Source organism: Balaenoptera ricei, chromosome 17 (assembly GCF_028023285.1).
Source record: "Balaenoptera ricei isolate mBalRic1 chromosome 17, mBalRic1.hap2, whole genome shotgun sequence".
Classification (NCBI taxonomy): domain Eukaryota; kingdom Metazoa; phylum Chordata; class Mammalia; order Artiodactyla; family Balaenopteridae; genus Balaenoptera; species Balaenoptera ricei.
The window spans coordinates 39876447-39895720 of NC_082655.1; the positions used below are offsets into that span (position 1 = coordinate 39876447).

General features: G+C 42.6%; 1 protein-coding gene and 1 non-coding gene across 3 annotated transcripts in view; both read right to left on the reverse strand.

Moving 5' to 3' along the window:
* Positions 1-18779, reverse strand: part of CPQ (carboxypeptidase Q) — a 505020-nt gene extending 486241 nt beyond the window's left edge. For both annotated transcript variants that reach the window (XM_059902028.1, XM_059902029.1), the window contains exon 1: positions 18683-18779. The gene's annotated coding sequence lies outside the window, so the exon portion shown is untranslated. The remainder of the gene's footprint in view (positions 1-18682) is intronic.
* Positions 24-95, reverse strand: TRNAV-UAC (transfer RNA valine (anticodon UAC)). The gene has a single exon. It is a non-coding gene; the product is annotated as a tRNA-Val (tRNA).
* Positions 18780-19274: the final 495 nt, after the last annotated feature.

Below are 19274 nucleotides of genomic sequence, written 5' to 3' on the forward strand. Positions count from 1 at the left end.
GCCACGTGGCTTGCGCATCTTAGTTCCCCAACCAGGGATTGAACCTGGGCCACGGCAGTGTAAGCACTGAGTCCTAACCACTGGACCACCAGGGAATTCCCTTAAGAAGAATTTTGTCTGAACAAGGACAAGATTGGGTCCAGAAAGGAAGAGCATACAACAGTATCAGCTGAAACTCCTTCCCCATCAGAAAGGCCAGGCTGACACCAGGTCAGCTGAGGAAGTGTTTAATTGGACATTTTGAGAATCTAATGTCATGTATGCAGATGCAAATGTTTGAAATGTTTGAGTTGTTTACAGTGTAGTTTGTGCCAGACAGGCTCCCATGCCAAGCCAGAACACAGCCTCCCATTATTCCGCTAGGCTCAGTTTCTAAAGATGTTTCAGGGCTCTCTGAGACTTGTAAATTTCCACATCCAAAGGCTCATTTGTGTTTTCAAGGCAGAGTCATTCTTCCCCTCATGAGCAGACATCAGTCCTTCCCCTGACAATCTCTGTTACTGCCTGCTCTGGTTCAGAAAAGGCTTTGGAGAAATCATTTGAGACGCAATTACTCCATCTCTAGAAATTTTAGTAGTTTGTGGAAAACTAACACAAAGGAAAAGTCAGACTCTTGATCCCTGCCTGGAAATTGGGTCTTAGCTGATGTAATTATTTCGAGAACTGTTTCTGTTATTCACTGACCCAGGAAACCACAGCTTATTATTAGCTCAGCTAATAGACAATTCCACCTTAACATACCCGTTATAAGGCAGCAGTTCTTGATCGGGAGGATAAACAAGGATACACCATAAGTGGACACTAGGGAATCCATTCATCTTTAAGAATTGAACCATCCACACTCTGCCTTGAAAATGCAACGCAAAAAAAAAAAAAAAAATTGTCATTATCACAAATTGTTATGATGCCTTCACTATATCCTCTTCCTATTCTCAAATACCTTCTTCAAGAAAAAATTTTACATGTTTAAAGTTCTAAATTGGAAATACACTTGAAGACTATTGTTATGTATCATGTTAAGGATACTCAATTCAAGAATAAAAATTTGCCACTAGTTTTACATTTGATAAGCTTATTTGTTTTATCCAATGGTCTCCATTGGATAAAAAGTCATAAGAAAATTATTAGCATTTATTAATGAGTTCATTCATTTATTCATACTACAGACATTGATTGATTACCGATTATGCTCAGAGCAACTGCAACTGTTTCAGATATACAGAAATAAAGAATATGTCATCCTAGGCCTTAGGAAGCCAGTGAAAGAGGAAGGCAAATGACTGCAATACAAAGACAAAAGGAAACAGATTCTCAAGTACTAACAATAAAGTACAGTGGACCCTTGAACAACATGGGTATGAACTGTGTCTGTCCACTTATATGTGGATTTTTTTCAATAAATACTGCAGTACTACAGGATCGAAGGTTAGTTGAATCTGAAGATGCAGAACCACAGATGCAGACGGCCAACTGTAAACTTACTCGCGGATTTCCGACTGCTGTGGGGTTGGTGCCCCTAACCCCCAATTTGTTCAAGGGTCAACTGTAATGATAAAGTATTGCAGGATTATCACAGGAGAGAACAAGGAAGCAATAACGGAGAAGATGATATTTCAGCTCAGCCTTGCAGGATAGATGAATTTGCACAGTTGTATGGTGGGAAGGGTATTTCCAGTTAAAGAACAACCATGAGCAAAGATGTGAACACTTATAATATGTTCCCCAGAAATGATTTTTTAAAAAAAATTCTGGCATATAAAAAGCTGAAGTATTATAAAGCACTAGGGAGAAATTTAAACATACACATGCATACAAGAAGTGCATTCCCAGGCCCATTTCAGACACAGTGATTCAGAACCCACAGAGTTAGGTGGGGACCAGGAATCAGTATTTTTCAAATCTTCCCATGTCGTGATGTGCACTCATGATGTGATCTGATACACACGTATAGAATACATGGAGCGATCTAGTAGGTGTTATGGGCTGAACTGTGCCCCACCACAGTTCATATGTTTAAGCCCTACTACCCAGTGCCACAGAATGTGACTACATTTGGAGATATGGACTTTAAAGAGGTAATTAAGTTAAAATGAGGGCATGGGGGGTGGGGCTAATACAATCTGACTGAGGTCCTTATAAGAAGAGGACATTTGGACACACAGAGACGCCAGGGATGCACACGAACAGAAAACAATTGACCATGTGAGGAAACAGCAAGAAGATGGACATCTGCAAGCCAAGGAGAGAAGCCTCAGAAGAAATCAAACCTCTTGAAGCAGTGTGGAAGACGAAGTAATTTAAAAGATTCTGCCTGGCCAAGGCAAGAGACAATAAGGGATATGATTAGAGTCATGACAGAAAGGATGGGGGGGATAAAAAAACCAGAAAATTTCAGATGCTATCACAGGTAGACACAACAGCATTTGGTGACTTACTAATGTGGGAGGATGAGGAAAAGGGAAGAGTTTAGGCTAACCTCCCAGATTTTGATCCTGTTTTGTACCCTATATTTCAGATACATCACATTACCTCCTATCTCATAGACTGAGATGCCATTAACCAAAATAGAAAACCCAGAAAGCATATTTGGGAATGAAATTGATGAGTTGAAAACCAGAGAACAGAAATCAGAAGAACGTCAAGTGTAGAGCTAGAGATCTCTTGAGAACAGAGGAGCTCATTAGAGCCACATGGCAATGACAGCACTGAGCTCACTTCCGTCATCACTCCCGTCCTTATAGCAACAAATAAAATGAGCAAACTGAAAACCAATGACTCTCCTTGGAGCAGAGACGTGAGGGTGCAAAGCAAACCACCACTCTAAAATCTAGAGAGACAGGAAAAATCCAGAGAGTCACAGCCCAGATCTGCTTATCTGGAGCAGAAGCCACTGGACCCATAAAGTCTAGGAATACCTAAACAGTAATTTTAACAAATTTCTGGAGACTGAGTATGGCCTACCTTGAGAGTGAGAAACTCCTAAGGCCACAGTCTTGGGGAAGGAGGGAGGTGATTTCCAACAATTTCAGGTAATCACAAGACAGCTATTACAAAGGTGCAAAGACAGGAGGGAACATACCAATGAAAAAAATAATAATGATAGTGGCTAATATTGACTGAGCAGGCCTGTCCTAAATGTTTATATTTCTTAACCCTACAGCAAACCTATAGGATAATGCATTGGTTTTCTATTGCTGCTGTAACAAATTACCACAAAATTGGGGGCTTAAACAATACAAAGTCATTATCTTACAGTTCCGTAGGTCAGAAATCCAGCACTGGACTCACCAGGTAAAATCAAAGTGTTAGAAGGGCTGAATTCCTTCTGGGGGCTCTAGGGAAGGATCTTTGCCTTTTTCAGATCCTAATGGCCACCCATATTCCTTGTCTCATGGCCTCCTTCCTCCATCTTCAAAGCTGGCAACATTGCATCTCTCTGGCCATTCTTCCATAGTCACATCTCCCTAACTCTCTGATCCTCTTCTGCCCACCTCTCCCACTGTTAATTAGGCCCACCACATAATCCAGGATATGGATTTCAAGTCAGATAATGAGCAATCTTAATTCCATCCACAGCCTTAATTCTCCTTTGCCACATAACCTATCATAGTCACAGGTTCCAGGGATTAGGGCATGGGCATCTTTGGGGGAGGACATTATTCTGCCTACCACTGATAGTTATAATTATTTTTCCCATTTTACAAAGGAAGAAACTGAGGCATAGGAGAGGATATGTAATTGGTCCAAAGTCACACAAGTGTTAATGACAGAGCTGAAATCTGAACCCAAGAAACTGACTTCAGAGCCTATTTTCTTAACTGTTAAACTACAGCGAATATAGGGCGCTAGTGAGTGGTTAGTTTAAGTGGTAAACCCTAAAATTTAGGCTGAATAAGTAGTGAAATAAAGTCTGAATAGTGCTGACTTCCAGGATTTGCCCTCTGCTTCCCAAAGAACTAAATTGGGGTTTGTGATCCTCCATTCATTCCCTAGTCTTCCTACGGCCCCTGGTTTTCTGTAAGTCTTATCTCAGAAAAGCTAATGAAAAGAAAAACCCTATAAAAGAACAGCCAGATGTTTCAGATGGTAAATTTTGCAATACAATACACACGGCATTAATGATTTAGAACATTTAATCAAATGTAAAAATGCATCTTCAGATTAGTCACAGATAACATAGATCCAAAGTACTTTGATAATGGTAAAAGAACCTCAAACCGATGTTCTGGGAACAAAAAGGACATACGAAGGTGGAAGATTAATTATATGAGCCACTTGACAGCATCATGAAAGAGAAGATGTTTTCTTTTTACCATTTCAATCAATTACAAAGCTAATTGAAAACATGGGCTAAACCAGAGGATCAAAGCACAAGACCAGCAGGACTCTAGAATTCACTGAATTCTTTGTTAAACTTTTTTTACAATCTTTCATAAATGTTTGGAGAAGAAATGAATTTTCCGTGAATAAGAGACCATATATATACATATATAATCATATATCTCACACATATATATTCATATATAACATAAAGAATTTTTTGATAAACATTTAATACACCATATTATTGAAACTTTCTATATCCCTGTTCACCCTTATGAATTATATTCTTCAACCTCATGAATTATATTATTCAAATCTTACCATTTGTCTTTTGTACGTTACCATTTGGCTTTTGTCTGCTTGATATGTCATATAAACACCAGATCTTAAAGTCTCCTATAAATTGTGTTGGTCAAGTCAGACAGAGAAGGACAAATATCATATGATATTGCTTATATGCGGAATCTAAAAAAAGGCTACAAATGAACTTATTTACAAACAGAAATAGTCACAGATGTAGCAAATAAACTATGGTTACCAAGGGGGAAGGGGGGCAGGGATAAATTGTGAGATTGGGATTGACATATACACACTATTATATATAAAAGAGATAACCAATAAGGACCGACTGTATAGCACAGGGAACTCTACTCAATACTCTGTAATGACCTATATGGGAAAAGAATCTAAAAAAAGAGTGGATACATGTAAATGTATAACTGATTCACTTCGTTGTACAGCAGAAACTAACACAACATTGTAAATCAACTATACTCTAATAAAAATTAATTTTTAAAAATTGTTTTGGTCATTTTCTCATACTTCTGACCATTTCCTTTATATTCTTTGAAGATAAATATGTTTAAATGCCTGGCCCATAAAAAGTCACAACTATTCTGTCTTCCTTATAGATTTTATCTTTTATCAACTCTAGATCTGGTATAATGCTCTTTGCTTTGAATTACACTTGGTTTCTTTTTAATAATGATGTGGAACTCAAGGTCCGTAAAGGTTTCTGGTTTTCCCACCCCAGCCCACTATGTTGATGGATTTACACTCATGACTGCCTCTTGTGGGTCCCACCAGGGGCAGTGCCAGTGCTGGGCTTATCTCTCCATTTCCCAGCTGAGCTTCGGCCAGTGTCCTACCTGTAGGTGTTTCATAAGAAGCAAAGGTAGCTAGATGGATTTAATTGCAAATCATTATGTTCAATGTGTTGTAAATGGCCTCAAATAATTAGGGGGTCCAGGTCCAGATCCCCATTTTCTTATTTGATACTCAACTTGGAAAATCTTCACATATAATACAATCAAGGTAGACGTAGCTTACTGCAGATGTATCTTTTTTTTTTTTTCTTTTTTTTTTCTTTTTGGGTGTGTTGGGTCTTCGTTTCTGTGCGAGGGCTTTCTCTAGTTGCGGCAAGCGGGGGCCACTCTTCATCGCGGTGTGCGGGCCTCTCACTATCGCGGCCTCTCTTGTTGCGGAGCACAGGCTCCAGACGCGCAGGCTCACGGGCCCAGTACTGCAGATGTATCTTGCTTTAAGCAAACCCCATATTGAAAGTCTGGATTTATCCAGATAATATGTTAAGGAATGATTAATAGTTCACTTTGTAAAGGCGTTATTTGCCTCTTGGAAGATTTAATCATAAGATTGTTTTATATTGCAGACTCTCCTATTACATTTTAAGTATTATTGGATTTCCACAGCAATTCTCTATATACAACCCTTCATAACCATCCCTACTGCACATAGCAGGGTTGGTGCTAAGGCTCCTTTCCATCACTGCCTGTCTCCCCAGAGATCTTGGCTCTGCTGGCCTTCAAATATCATCTGCTTTATTCTTACTTTTACATGATGGACATGGTGGGAGGTGGAGGGGACTCATTGTAAAACGCCAAGGTTCCAAGGCAAAGCAAGGTTCCGATACAATGGACAGAGCAGTGGGCTGAAACTCAGAAGGCCTAGAGTTCTTGCCAGTTATGGGATCTGAGGCAAACTACAGCCTCCTTAATACCCAGATTTTTAGTTTATAAAAGAAAGATAATAGTGCCTGCCTGCACATGCTTCTGAGGGTTCATATAAAAATTATTTTTAAATATAAGGTGCTATGCTAATATATCCTTTTTTCCAAGCAAGTCTAATGCCACGACCCTAAGAGAACACTACATCAATCTAACTTTTTCTCTGTTAGCAACTATTTCTCACAGCATTCGTTAAAAGTTCTGAAAATTCCTCCTAATCATTATCTCATTATCATTATCCTTTTCATTTTATCTTACTCTACTTCTGTTATTCTTCCCTTAGTTCAAAATCTCCCAACACTTTCTCTGCAAAATAAGATCAAACCCTCTGCACAGGGGGAGGAGAGAAGATGGCGGAAGAGTAAGACGCGGAGATCACCTTCCTTCCCACAGATACAGTAGAAATACATCTACACGTGGAACTGCTCCTACAGAACACCCACTGAACGCTGGCAGAAAACGTCAGACCTCCCAAAAGGCAAGAAACTCCCCCCGTACTTGGGTAGGGCAAAAGAAAAAAGAAATAACAGAGACAAAAGAATAGGGACGGCACCTGCACCAGTGGGAGGGAGCTGTGAAGGAGGAAAGATTTCCACGCACTAGGAAGCCCCTTCGCGGGCAGAGACTGCGGGTGGCAGAGGGGGGAAGCTTCGGAGCCACGGAGGAGAGCGCAGCCACAGAGGTGCGGAGGGCAAAGCGGAGAGATTCCCGCACTTCCCGCACGGAGGCTCGGCGCTGACCAGCACTCACCAGCCCGAGAGGCTTGTCTGCTCAGCCGCCGGGGCGGGCGGGGCTGGGAGCTGAGGCTCGGGCTTCGGTCGCAGGGAGAGGACTGGGGTTGGCGGCGTGAACACAGCCTGAAGGGGTTAGTGCACCACAGCTGGCCGGGAGGGAGTCCGGGAAAAAGTCTGCAGCTGCCGAAGAGGCAAGAGACTTTTTCTTCCCTGTTTCCTGGTGCGCGAGGAGAGGGGATTCAGAGCGCCGCCTAAACGAACTTCAGAGACGGGCGCGAGCCGCAGCTAACAGCGCGGATCCCACAGCAACAGGGGCGCAGAGGGAAAAACGGAGAGACTCCCGCACAGAGGCTCGGCGCCAAACAGCGCTCACCAGCCCGAGAGGCTTGTCTGCTCCCCCGCCGGGGCGGGCGGGGCTGGGAGCGGAGGCTCGGGCTTCGGTCGGATCGCAGGGAGAGGACTGGGGTTGGCGGCGTGAACACAGTCTGAAGGGGTTAGCGCACCACAGCTGGCTGGGAGGGAGACCGGGAAAAAGTCTGCAGCTGCCGAAGAGGCAAGAGACTTTTTCTTGCCTCTTTGTTTCGTGGCGCGCAAGGAGAGGGGATTCAGAGCGCCGCCTAAACGAACTCCAGAAACGGGCGCGAGCCGCGGCGATCAGCGCGGACCCCAGAGACGGGCATGAGACGCTGGGGCTGCTGCTGCCGCCTCCAAGAAGCCTGTGTGCGAGCACAGGTCACTCTCCACACCGCCCCTCCCGGGAGCCCGTGAAGCCCGCCACTGCCAGGGTCCCGTGATCCAGGGACAACATCCCCCGGGAGAACGCACTGCGCGCCTCAGGCTGCTGCAACGTCACGCCGGCCTCTGACGCCGCAGGCTCGCCCCGCCTCCTCTGTACCCCTCCCTCCCCGCGGCTTGGGTGAGCCAGAGTCCCCGAAGCAGCTGCTCCTTTAACCCCGTCCTGTCTGGGCGGGGAACAGACGCCCTCAGGCGACCTACACGCAGAGGCGGGTCCAAATCCAAAGCTGATCCCCAGGAGCTGTGCGAACAGAGAAGAGGAGGGGGAAATCTGTCCCAGCAGCCTCAGAAGAAGCGGATTAAAACTCCACAAACAACTTGATGTGCCTGCATCTGTTGAATACCTGAATAGACAACGAATCATCCCAAATTCAGGAGGTGGACTTTGGGAGCAGGATATATTAATTTTTCCCCTTTTCCTTTTTTTTTTCTGAGTGTATATGTATATGCTTCTGGGGGAGATTTTGTCTGTATAGCTTTGCTTTACAATAGCTTTATTTTACTTCACTATATTATAGCTTCTTTCTTTCTTTCCTTTCTTTCTTTCTTTCTTTCTTTCCTTCCTTCCTTCCTTCCTTCCTTCCTTCCTTCCTTCCTTCCTTCCTCCTTCCTTCCTTCCTTCCTTCCTTCCTTCCTTTCTTTCTTTCTTTCTTTCTATTTTTTCTCCCTCTTACTCTGAGCCGTGTGGACGAAAGGCTCTTGGTGCTTCAGCCAGGCATCAGGGCCGTACCTCGGAGGTGGGAGAGCCAACTTCAGGACACTGGTCCACAAGAGACCTCCCAGCTCCACGTAATACCAAACGGCAAAAATCTCTCAGAGATCTCCATCTCAACATCAAGACCCAGCATCACTCAATGACCAGCAAGCTACAGTGCTGAACACCCTATGCCAAACAACTAGCAAGACAGGAACACAGCCTCATCCATTAGCAGAGAGGCTGCCTAAAATCATAATAAGGCCACAGACACCCCAAAATACACCACCAGACGTGGACGTGCCCACCAGAAAGACAAGATCCAGCCTCATCCACCAGAGCTCAGGCACTAGTTCCCTCCACCAGGAAGCCTACACAACCCACTGAACCAACCTTAGCCACTGGGGACAGATACCAAAAACAACGGGAACTACAAACCTGCAATCTGTGATAAGGAGACCCCAAACACAGTAAGATAAGCAAAATGAGACGACAGAAAAACACACAGCAGATGAAGGAGCAGGGTCAAAACACACTAGACTTAACAAATGAAGAGGAAATAGGTAGTCTACCTGAAAAAGAATTCAGAATAATGATAGTAAGGATGATCCAAAATCTTGGAAATAGAATAGACAAAATGCAAGAAGCATTTAACAAGGACGTAGAAGAACTAAAGAGGAATCAAGCAATGATGAAAAACACAATAAATGAAATTAAAAATACTCTAGATGGGATCAATAGCAGAATAACTGAGGCAGAAGAAAGGATAAGTGACCTGGAAGATAAAATGGTGGAAATAACTACTGCAGAGCAGGATAAAGAAAAAAGAATGAAAAGAACTGAGGACAGTCTCAGAGACCTCTGGGACAGCATTAAACGCACCAACATTCGAATGATAGGGGTCCCAGAAGAAGAAGAGAAAAAGAAAGGGACTGAGAAAATATTTGAAGAGATTATAGTTGAAAACTTCCCTAATATGGGAAAGGAAATAGTTAATCAAGTCCTGGAAGCACAGAGAGTCCCATACAGGATAAACCCAAGGAGAAACACGCCAAGACACATATTAATCAAACTGTCAAAAATTAAATATAAGGAAAACATATTAAAGGCAGCAAAGGAAAAAAAACAAATAACACACAAGGGAATCCCCATAAGGTTAACATCTGATCTTTCAGCAGAAACTCTGCAAGCCAGAAGGGAGTGGCAGGATATACTTAAAGTCATGAAGGAGAAGAACCTACAACCAAGATTACTCTACCCAGCAAGGATCTCATTCAAATGTGATGGAGAAATTAAAACCTTTACAGACAAGCAAAAGCTGAGAGAGTTCAGCACTACCAAACCAGCTTTACAACAAATGCTAAAGGAACTTCTCTAGGCAAGAAACACAAGAGAAGGAAAACACCTACAATAACAAACCCAAAACATTTAAGAAAATGGGAATAGGAACATACATATCGATAATTACCTTGAATGTAAATGGATTAAATGCTCCCACCAAAAGACACAGGCTGGCTGAATGGATACAAAAACAAGACCCATATATATGCTGTCTACAAGAGACCCACTTCAGACCTAGAGACACATACAGACTGAAAGTGAAGGGATGGAAAAAGATATTCCATGCAAATGGAAATCAAAAGAAAGCTGGAGTAGCAATTCTCATATCAGACAAAATAGACTTTAAAATAAAGACTATTACAAGAGACAAAGAAGGACACTATATAATGATCAAGGGATCGATCCAAGAGGAAGGTATAACAATTGTAAATATTTATGCACCCAACATAGGAGCACCTCAATACATAAGGCAAGTACTAACAGCCATAAAAGGGGAAATCGACAGCAACACAATCATAGTAGGGGACTTTAACACCCCACTATCACCAATGGACAGATCATCCAAAATGAAAATAAATAAGGAAACACAAGCTTTAAATGATACATTAAACAAGATGGACTTAATTGATATTTATAGGACATTCCACCCAAAAACAACAGAATACACATTTTTCTCAAGTGCTCATGGAACATTCTCCAGGATAGATCATATCTTGGGTCACAAATCAAACCTTGGTAAATTTAAGAAAATTGAAATCGTATCAAGTATCTTTTCCGACCACAACGCTATGAGACTAGATATCAATTACAGGAAAAGATCTGTAAAAAATACAAACACATGGAGGCTACACAATACATTACTTAATAATGAAGTGATTACTGAAGAAATCAAAGGGGAAATCAAAAAATACCTAGAAATAAATGACAATGGAGATACGACGACCCAAAACCTATGGGACGCAGCAAAAGCAGTGCTAAGAGGGAAGTTTATAGCAATACAAGCCTACCTCAAGAAACAGGAAACATCTCGAATAAACAACCTAACCTTGCACCTAAAGCAATTAGAGAAAGAAGAACAAAAAAACCCCAAAGCCAGCAGAAGGAAAGAAATTATAAAGATCAGGTCAGAAATAAATGAAAAAGAAATGAAGGAAACAATAGCAAAAATCAATGAAACTAAAAGCTGGTTCTTTGAGAAGATAAACAAAATTGATAAACCATTAGCCAGACTCATCAAGAGAAAAAGGGAGAAGACTCAGATCAATAGAATTAGAAATGAAAAAGGAGAAATAACCACTCACACTGCAGAAATACAAAAGATCATGAGAGATTACTACAAGCAACTCTATGCCAATAAAATGGACAACCTGGAAGAAATGGACAGATTCTTAGAAATGCACAAACTGCCGAGACTGAACCAGGAAGAACTAGAAAATATGAACAGACCAATCACAAGCACTGAAATTGAAACTGTGATTAAAAACCTTCCAACAAACAAAAGCCCAGGACCAGATGGCTTCACAGGTGAATTCTATCAAACATTTAGAGAAGAGCTAACACCTATCCTTCTCAAACTCTTCCAAAATATTGCAGAGGGAGGAACACTCCCAAACTCATTCTACGAGGCCACCATCACCCTGATACCAAAACCAGACAAAGATGTCACAAAGAAAGAAAACTACAGGCCAATATCACTGATGAACATAGATGCAAAAATCCTCAACAAAATACTCGCAAACAGAATCCAACAGCACATTAAAAGGATCATACACCATGATCAAGTGGGGTTTATCCCAGGAATGCAAGGATTCTTCAATATACGCAAATCAATCAATGTGATACACCATATTAACAAATTGAAGGAGAAAAACCATATGATCATCTCAATAGATGCAGAGAAAGCTTTCGACAAAATTCAACACCCATTTATGATAAAAGCCCTGCAGAAAGTAGGCATAGAGGGAACTTTCCTCAACATAATAAAGGCCATATATGACAAACCCACAGCCAACATTGTCCTCAATGGTGAAAAACTGAAACCATTTCCACTAAGATCAGGAACAAGACAAGGTTGCCCACTCTCACCACTATTATTCAACATAGTTTTGGAAGTGTTAGCCACAGCAATCAGAGAAGAGAAAGAAATAAAAGGAATCCAAATCGGAAAAGAAGAAGTAAAGCTGTCACTATTTGCAGATGACATGATACTATACATAGAGAATCCTAAAGAGGCTACCAGAAAACTCCTAGAGCTAATCAATGAATTTGGTAAAGTAGCAGGATACAAAATTAATGCACAGAAATCGCTTGCATTTCTATACACTAATGACGAAAAATCTGAAAGTGAAATTAAGAAAACACTCCCGTTTACCATTGCAACAAAAAGAATAAGATATCTAGGAATAAACCTACCTAAGGAGACAAAAGACCTGTATGCAGAAAATTATAAGACACTGATGAAAGAAATTAAAGATGATACAAATAGATGGAGAGATATACCATGTTCCTGGATTGGAAGAATCAACATTGTGAAAATGACTCTACTACCCAAAGCAATCTACAGATTCAATGCAATCCCTATCAAACTACCACTGGCATTTTTCACAGAACTAGAACAAAAAATTTCACAATTTGTGTGGAAACACAAAAGACCCCGAATAGCCAAAGCAATCTTGAGAACGAAAAATGGAGCTGGGGGAATCAGGCTCCCTGACTTCAGACTATACTACAAAGCTTCAGTAATCAAGACAGTTTGGTACTGGCACAAAAACAGAAATATAGATCAATGGAACAGGATAGAAAGCCCAGAGATAAACCCACACACATATGGTCACCTTATCTTTGATAAAGGAGGCAAGCATATACAGTGGAGAAAAGACAGCCTCTTCAATAAGTGGTGCTGGGAAAATTGGACAGGTACATGTAAAAGTATGAAATTAGAACACTCCCTGACACCATGCACAAAAATAAACTCCAAATGGATTAAAGACCTAAGTGTAAGGCCAGACACTATCAAACTCTTAGAGGAAAACATAGGCAGAACACTCTATGACATACATCACAGCAAGATTCTTTTTGACCCAGCTCCCAGAGAAATGGAAATAAGAACACAAATAAACAAATGGGACCTAATGAAACTTAAAAGCTTTTGCACAGCAAAGGAAACCATAAACAAGACCAAAAGACAACCCTTAGAATGGGAGAAAATATTTGCAAATGAAGCAACTGACAAAGGATTAATCTCCAAGATTTACAAGCAGCTCATGCAGCTCAATAACAAAAAAACGAACAACCCAATCCAAAAATGGGCAGAAGACCTAAATAGACATTTCTCCAAAGAAGATATACAGATGGCCTACAGACACATGAAAGAATGCTCAACATCATTAATCATTAGAGAAATGCAAATCAAAACTACAATGAGATATCATCTCACACCGGTCAGAATGGCCATCATCAAAAAATCTAGAAACAATAAATGCTGGAGAGGGTGTGGAGGAAAGGGAACACTCTTGCACTGTTGGTGGGAATGTAAATTGATACAGCCACTATGGAGAACAGTATGGAGGTTCCTGAAAAAACTACAAATAGAACTACCATACGACCCAGCAATTCCACTACTGGGCATATACCCTGAGAAAACCATAGGTCAAAAAGTGTCATGTACCACAATGTTCATTGCAGCTCTATTTACAATAGCCAGGACCTGGAAGCAACCTAAATGTCCATCGACAGATGAATGGATAAAGAAGATGTGGCACATATATACAATGGAATATTACTCAGCCATAAAAAGAAATGAAATGGAGGTATTTGTAATGAGGTGGATGGAGTTAGAGTCTGTCATACAGAGTGAAGTAAGTCAGAAAGAGAAAAACAAATACAGTATGCTAACACATATATACGGAATCTAAGGAAAAAAAAAAAAAAAAGGCCATGAAGAACCTAGTGGCAAGACGGGAATAAAGACACAGACCTACTAGAGAATGGACTTGAGGATATGGGGAGGGGGTGGGGTGAGATGTGACAGGGTAAGAGAGTGTCATGGACATATATACACTACCAAATGTAAAATAGATAGCTAGTGGGAAGCAGCCGCATAGCACAGGGAGATCAGCTCGGTGCTTTGTGACCACCTAGAGGGGTGGGATGGGGAGGGTGGGAGGGAGGGAGATGCAAGAGGGAAGAGAAATGGGAACATATTGTATATGTATAACTGATTCACTTTGTTATAAAGCAGAAGCTAACACACTATTGTAAGGCAATTATACTTCAATAAAGATGTTTAAAAAAAAAAAAAAAAAAACCCTCTGCACAGCACCTCTAAACAATCACCTATTTGTCTCTCTCTGACAAGCTGAATAAGATGAGAAACCAAAGCTTGTGAGATTCTTACCACTAAAGAAATACGTTATTTGGAAGAGCCAGCTCAAATTTCCTCTCTGTATTCCAAATCTGCCTATACCTGTGCTTTAAGCAACCAGTCCTCTCTGCTACACTCCTGCCATTTGCTCATCTTTGTTCCTTTCAACCACTCCTGTCTGTGTTGCTCTGTTTTGGTTTCTCTTGATGGTTTATAATAACCCCTCATTGTCTGAGTATCTAACGTTTTTCCTTCACTAGAACTTACATAATAATTAGAGTTCTAAAGAACTCACCCGAAATATAAGGGTCATTAGTTAAGTCTAATGTGGTTTTTTTCCTTCTTTTTACGTGTTTTATTGAATTGATTTGTCTTTTTAGACTGTGGACCTGTCGTAGAGTTTGGCCAGTCTTGGCTATATGATGTCACAGTACAGCTACAGTCAAGGCTGTACACCAGGGATCGCCCATGGATGTTCCAAAGTTGTCTCACCGTCTTTCTGCCAAAAGCTCTTCCTCATCTGGTGTTTATTACCCTCATTAGTGGCATCTCCATCCACCCAGGTAAGCAATTCCAAAACCTCAGAATTATTTTCAACCTTATTTCCCATATGCAGCTAGTCATTAAATCCTGCCTTCCCTATATTCTGAATATCTCTCAAACTTACGCTAGTTTAGACCCTTATCCTATTTCATTTGGACTACAGCAACAGCATCCTCATTTTCTTCTGGCCTCCTGGCTTTTCCCTCTCTAGTTCCTCTGAAATACTATTGCTGGAGCTATTTTCTAAAGGAAATCCAATCATAGCACTCCTCTGCTGAAAAATTCAGCTTAAAAACTCTTAGAGATTATCTAGGCTGTGATAAAGCCTGAATAACATGACATTCAAGGACCTTCCTTCTCTGGCCCCAATCTCACAGGACCTCTTTACTACAGATGCACCCAACCCCTGTCTCCCCCTGGGAGTGCCACACTCAGACTGCCTCCATTTCTTTGCCCATGTAGTTCTCTGTGCTTAGAACGAACACCCTTCTCCCTCCGCTTGGCCTTCAGGCTTCGAAATCCAGTTCAAAACTCACCTGCTCTGTGAAGTCTTCCTAAATTCTGACCATACCTCTCTCCTGGGAGAATGAGCGGCCACTACTCCCACATCACCCTGTGCTGCAATTATTTGTGGATGGATCACCTTCCTACGTAAACTCTGTGTCTCATGCATCTTTATCTGGCACACAGTATGCACTCATTAAATGGTTACTGAAATTAATATGCGCTGAGTAAAAGAATAACTAAAGAAAAATTCCACAGATCTAGAAGCACACCAGTCCTCCTTCTTAGCTGCATTAAAGAAACAGGGCCCAGGGATAAAGAAAAGGACTAATAATCTGATGTAGCAAACACATGAATGGGTTGTTTGTTTTTAAAACCTAAGTGGTTTAGGGAGGGCAGGGGGAGAAGAAAGTATATTTTAAAGCTCTAGCTCCAGGGCAAGTAATAAAAATTGTTGCTTTAATGTTTTTTTCATAATATTGTGAGCAATGGGAAGGTCTATTCCATCACACCGGCCTTCAGGGCAGAAAGTTTCAGCCTCCTGAGCTAAATCAAACTGGCACTGGCTCTCTGTTTTTCAAGCAGCCGCAATTGGTCTCTGCCTTCTATGAGACTAAACTTGACTGACAAAGAAGAAACAAAATAATTTCCCACTTACTTTATGGGCCTCTCTTTTCCTCTTTTGCTCTTGTCAATTTATTATAAGAGTGCTGGAAACTCGTCTTGCATTTCTGCCCCTAGATTACACTGAGGTAGGCGTAGTACTTTGTCTGTGTTAGGAGTTGTCATTAGGTTGGGAGGCAGCAACTAGCCCAAGAAACAACTCTGTTTGGTACTCAGAGTTTGAAGCCCTTAGGTGCCACTCACCCACATAGCTTTTGATGTCATCCTTTTTATACTCCCTGGATGGTTAAATCTGAACACGTTTAAAATTAGGATGCACATGCATCTAGGTCAAAATATCAGAGTCTAGAGGACCAATGGAACTCAAAAATTTTCAAAATGATACAACAAACAATCCTCTATAATTCAGTCTTAATCATTCCAACTCTGAGCTCCCATTCTAAATTTACTTACCCACAATGCCCAAGAGTTTAATATACTACCTGGAACACACACAGAGACCACATTCGACAACATTACAAGGCTTTCCTAGCAGGGATTGTCTATATTTCTGGCAGAAACCCTGCCTCCATCTGCCTGTGTTTTGAATGCCTGACTTTCCCATTTCCCAAGCACTGTTTCTATTTAGGAAGGTTGAATAGGGATTACAATTGTACCTAGCACGTAGGTTTATAGCGAGGAATAAATGGGGCAATACAAGTAAAAAGGTTAAATATAACAGTGCTTGGTGAGTGGTCAGTGCCCCATAAATATCACCTCTGTTACATTCCATGCCGGAACCACATGTGACCTCATAATTGGATCTTTGAGAAAAGAATCAGAGAAAGTTGGTCTTTTTCACCAAGCACCATGTTTGACTTCACTTCTCCCAATAGACTTGAAAGAACTGAAGTAAGTAACATTAATTTTACTTTATTTAACATGTTTGGGACTTTGTGTTTGTGAAATGTAGCATGCAAGAAATATTTTAATACGTATGTAAAATGACTTTTTAAGTGCCTTTAAAAAATCTCTAAGGTCCTTCCGTTTCCAAAATGTTGTGATCTATGATAACTAATCTCAAACGCAGGCAAATTAATAGTGATATAACTCCCTAGATATACTGAAAATATATGGCATTGTCAGGCTGGTTGTACTGGAAACAAGTTAGACCCAGGACCAGGAACCTGGGGCAATGCACAAAACAATCTTGCCCTTCTTTCTACCCCCCAGCCCAGAGTCTATAATTCTCATCGCAAGCTCCCAGGTCCTTTTATAGCAGATGTGGAGAGGACGAGGAATGAGTTGGAATTTGCAGAGAAAACAGTGGAGCCAAAATTCTACAGAATCCCAAGTAGAGCAGCTGAAGTGAGCAGGCTTCATGAAATCACCTGCAATTTCACCTTTTAACCGATAAAAGAGAATCCTAGAAGTCTAACTCAAGAAGGGGCCCTACCTAACCTCCTGCATCTTGGAGATTAAGAAACTGAGACCTAAAGAGATCAAGAAACACGTCTAAAGTCATCCAGCTTTTCTGAAACCTGGGTGTGGAAACCTAGAAGTGATGCAGTGACCAATCAAATTAATGCAGTCTCAACCTATGTCACTTCCAAAGTGTCTGCACACCGAGAAATGTCTCTCTTTTCCTCTCTGAACTATATTCAGCCTTCTTCAGTCACCCACAAACCAGCCAGCACTTGTCTCAGGAAGACAGACAAGATCCTCCACAATCCTTAATTCAAAGAAACATCTGGTTTTACAAACAAGTTACTAAAAGCAGAGTCATGTGGTACTACCTTCAGATTCATCCTTATCTTTCAGAAATACATTAAATAATATTATAGTGACAATGATTCTCCAAAGTAGAAAGCAAAACTCAAGGAAAAAAAAAAAAAAGCCTAGGCATACTTTGCTTTAAGCAATGCATATAGGAAAATCTACTTAGAGTGGAAATATGAGGGGGTGCTTCTGGTGATTATTTTCTTTTAGAACAGCACAGAATAGAACTTTTAAGTAGCCACAGTCAGAATGACTCCATTTACAAGAGTGCCACATTCACACAGCTTTTGGGAAACTACCAGAAGATAAGAGTTGTAAACCTGTGTCTCCACTGCCTCCTCGTCGTGTGTATTTATATCCATTCATGTATTCCTTCATTCAGCTCTACTTCATGTGTACTCATTCATTAATTCACCAGTTCTCCCTCATAGTAACTCACTCATTCATTCGATTGCTCACTTGAGTACTACCGAGTACCTGAGAAGTCCGACAGGGGCTCTGCCCCCGTGTAACTTAAGAGCCTGCGTGGAACCTAGACGTACACACCAAAAATTAAAGTACAAGATAAAAGGCGAAAAGAACCACAAAGGAGACCCGATAAAGCAACCTGGAAGTTCAGGGGAACTAGGTGTTGGTTCCAGATACGGGCGAAGGAAGTTCCTGCGCGGCTAGGGGCGGGGCACCTCCCCTCCCCGAGACAAGAGGGAAAAGGAGCCATCACGCCCGGCTCGCTGCCCTCCGTGCACAGCATCGCCCTCCATCCCGGCGACCGCACGCGGCTTCCCCATTTCTGGGCCCTTGTCGCGGAAGCCGCACGCCCGGCCCGTCTCCCGGTGGCCTCCCTACCCCGTCCGTCAGCCGCTCCCACGAATGGGTGACTTGGGAAGTCCACACCGGGGCCGGCACCGCCTCGGCCCGCCCGCCGGGAGGAGCCGGGCCCAGCCTCCCACGGACACTGCCCGGCCAGCGGCGCACGCACCTGGTCGGCCGCTCGGGCTGCGGCGGCGGCGGCGGCGGCGGCGCCAGGGTCACGCTGCCGGGTATCCGCGGTCCTGCCCTCTGCGCACTGGGCGGGAAGGCGGGGCGCAGCGGCCCGGGACGCGGGACGCTGGGCGCGGGCGGGAGGGCCCGGCGAGGCGCCGCCTCCACCACGCCCGCGGGCCTCGCTGCGCCTCAGGAGACCCGAGGGCCGCGGGCCGACCAGCTGGTGCCTCACCTTCTGGCTCTGGCTCCCGTTAGAAAATCAGTGTCCCACCCTGGGTCCTGGGGCCCGCGGCCTTGCTTCTTTATTTAGGGGCCAAAGCGCCCGAGCGTCGCCCTCAGGCCCTCGCGGGTCTCTGGGCGGCGGAGGTTCCCAGAGCTGTAGGGCTTGGCCGAGGTGTCCTGTGCTTTCATGAGCGGCCGTGCGGGTAGGGAAGGAAGGGGTTGTGGAGCTGAAAGGAAAGCGTGAAAGGTGTTGCTCTGTCTCTGCGCCTGCATAAGGGCGTCTGGAAACCCCACGCTTTGTAAGCTGTCAAACGCCGCCCAAGGATACGTGGTTATTAAACCGTTATTGTCCCATCCTGCTGGGC